The sequence below is a fragment of the Pristis pectinata genome, chromosome 10 (genome assembly GCF_009764475.1).
Source record: "Pristis pectinata isolate sPriPec2 chromosome 10, sPriPec2.1.pri, whole genome shotgun sequence".
Lineage (NCBI taxonomy): Eukaryota > Metazoa > Chordata > Chondrichthyes > Rhinopristiformes > Pristidae > Pristis > Pristis pectinata.
This window is the reverse complement of record NC_067414.1, coordinates 97,333,482-97,336,869: the sequence shown is the minus strand read 5'-3', so window position 1 is coordinate 97,336,869 and position 3,388 is coordinate 97,333,482.

The window sequence follows — 3,388 nt, the reverse complement described above, 5'->3', positions numbered from 1 at the left end:
ACTTCCCCATCCAGCTGTGCCTTTTTCCACCTCACTGATTGCCAATTGAGGGTCCCAAACACTCCTTACAGGTAATGTAACTATCTAATTAAATAAAACCTCAGAATGCTGGAAATGCTCAGGAGGTCAGGCAGCATCTGTAGAGAGAGAAAAACACATCTGAACCTACCAACCCATGTATTCGTAGTGTAGCGGTTAGCGTAACGCTATTACAGCGACCCGGGTTTGATTCCTGCCGCTGTCTGTAAGGAGTTTATACCTTCTCCCCATGTCTGCGTGGGTTTCCTCTGGGTGCTCTGGTTTCCTCCCACATTCCAAAGACGTACGGGTTAGGAAGCTGTGGACATGCTATGTTGGCGCCAGAAGCGTGGCAACACATGCAGGCTGCCCCCAGAACACGCTATGCAAAAGGTGCATTTCACTGTGTGTTTTGATGTACATGTGACTAATAAGGAAATCTTATTTGGAATGTGAGAAGAAGCCCACGCAGTCACAGGGAGAAAGTGCAAGCTCCACAGTGAAGGTCAAGATGGAACATGGGTCTCGAGCTGTGAGACAGCAGGTCCACTTGCTGTGCCATCCTCTACTCCAACGCCCCTCTGTTCTGCCACATCACTGAATATCCTCTTATCTATTCTGCACTTCCTTTCCCTGTTCCAGCTCCCCAAATGCATTATCTCGCACTTGCATGATTCAATCCCCTTGCCATTTTACTGCTCAACTGACTTGTCCATCTTTCATAATTAGAATGTTCATAAGAATCATCATATGATTAGAATAATCATAATGTTTCAGGTGGAAAAGAGCAATGAGAGAAAACAAGTTAACTTTAAGTCACCGTGACAGTAGGACAAAGGGAATATCGCTGACAGGGTGAGGCCAGGGTTGCTGTTCGGATAAACTTGATAAATTAATGAGGGTGGTTAACAAGATAACATATCTTCATTAGTTACATGTACATCAAAACACACAGTGAAATGCATCTTTTGCGTAGAGTGTTCTGGGGACAGCCCGCAAGTGTCGCCACGCTTCCAGCACCAACATAGCATACCCACAACTTCCTAACGCGTACGTCTTTGGAATGTGGGAGGAAACCGGAGCACCCAGAGGAAACCCACGCAGACACGGGGAGAATGTACAAACTCCTTACAGACAGCGGCTGGAATTGAACCCAGGTCGCTGGCGCTGTAATAGCGTTACGCTAACCGCTACACTACCGTGTTAGAGAGAAAACAAAGGAACATTAAGAGCTATGAAATACTGGCAGTTATAATTGAGAGAGGAAAAATTAAGTTAATGTTACAGATGAATGATGAACAGCAGAACTGGCCAGTACTGAGAACGTCTTTTACCCCGGAGAGATCAGGCAACATCTTGCTCTACGCGTGGAGGCTTTGTTTTCCACGATGAAGGTAAAAAGATTTTCCACAAGAATTCCAAGAATTCGCAAGAGTCCCAGTGGACTTTCTGTCAAACATTGTGCCTGTGGAGTGCAGAATCTATTCATTCCTGCAAACCCACAGAACAAAACAGCGGCTGCTGTTTTCATACAGTGTGGTAACTAAACTGGGACAAGTGCCTTTTACTTCCCTGGTCTTGTCACCCACAGAGATTTACCCCCTGATTTCGTATCATCCACCCCTTGTCCTTTGTGTGAATAAGCCCTCCAGCTCCGGGAGCTATTCCTCAGGGAATTCAAAGGCCTGCCCTTGCCCCTCCCCCAATTCCAAGCTCGGCTGAGATTCCCGATCACCCAATCCTGAGCAGCCTTCTCTTCCTTCCCCCTCACCCTGCAGCAGCGCACAGCAGACTGCCCTCCTCCCCACCCCTCCCCCTCCCTCCGACAGACGTGCCCTGCTCTGGTTTCCTCCCCTCTGCCTCACTGCGGCTTCACTCCCTCTTGTGGAGCTGTGATGTGAACAATGTGTGCTTATAATTTCAGAGGGAAGGGAAGGGATGGATGGGGGAGGGAGGGAAATGCCTGGCAGGATTGGGATTCTGGAAACGGACAAAGGTTATATTGTTTTGCACCACTCTGTTCTAAGTGCAATGATTTGTTACACACTTAAAAACCCAAGGCTCCCTTATTGTAGTCTGTCCCTGAAGTTCCAGTAAGTTGCCGTGTTTCCTTCTGGTTCCCCTCCTCTCACGGAGTTGTACAGCACAGAAACAGAACCTTCGGCCAAGCATGTCTATGCTGACCTTTTTTGCCCATCCACACTAAATTTAATTTGCCTCCACTCGGTCTCTATCCCTCTATGCCTTGCCCATTGAAGTCCCTGTCGAAATGTGCTTCAAATTTAATGATTGTATCTGATTCTACCACCTCCTCTGGCAACGTGTTCCAAATATCAGCCACTCTCTGTCTAAACAAACCTCACCCCTCAGATCCCCTTTAAAACTCCTTCGTCTCACCTTAAACCTGTGCTTCCTTGTTTTCTACCATATGTCTATCCACCCTATCTATGCCTCTTATAACTTCATATTCCTCTGTCAGGTCACTCTCAGCCTCTTTCGCTCCAGGGAAAACAAGCCCAGCTGATCCAATCTCTCCTCATATCTAAAGTCCTCCAGTCCAGGCAACATCCTGGTAAATCTCCTCTGCGCTCTCTCCAGCACAGCCACATCCTTCCTGTAGTGTGGTGTGTAGTGTAGTCCCCTTCTGTTCTAAGGAAGCCACCTGCTTTCCTTCACCAGCATGTAGCACTTCTACAGCTGTAGAATATTGCAGGGCTCTTCACAGTCCATGTGGTAGTTGAGAAGCAGCCACTGTTGTGGCATGGTGAGGAGTCATTACAAATCAGATGCAGGAGTAGGCTGTTCAGCCTCTCAAGCCTGCTCTGCCATTTCATAAGATCACAGTTGATCCGATTGTAAGCTCAACTCCACATTGCTGCCTTTGCCTCGGTAACCCTTCAATCCAGTGCTGGTCAAGAATCTATCTAACACTGCCTTAAAAATATTCCGACTCGGGTTGAGATGGGAAATTAAATGCTGGGTCAGCCTGCGAAGCCCAAGTCCCTTGATATGAATGTAAAAAAAAACAGTTCCAAACGTTCTGCCTCTGTTGAATCTAATGAGCAGAAGAGGAATCCTCACATCCCAGTTCTGCCTGTATGCAGGGTTATAACAGGAATCATCACATCCCAGTTCTGCCTGTGTGCAGGGTTATAACAGGAATCATCACATCCCAGTTCTGCCTGTATGCAGGGTTATAACAGGAATCATCACATCCCAGTTCTGCCTGTATGCAGGGTTACAACAGGAATCCTCATGTTCCAGTCTGTCTGTATGCAGGGTTACAACAGGAATATTCATGTCCCAGTCTATATGTAGGGTTACAACCAGAATAGCATGCTGACTTCATCCCACCTCTTTGACTCCGCCA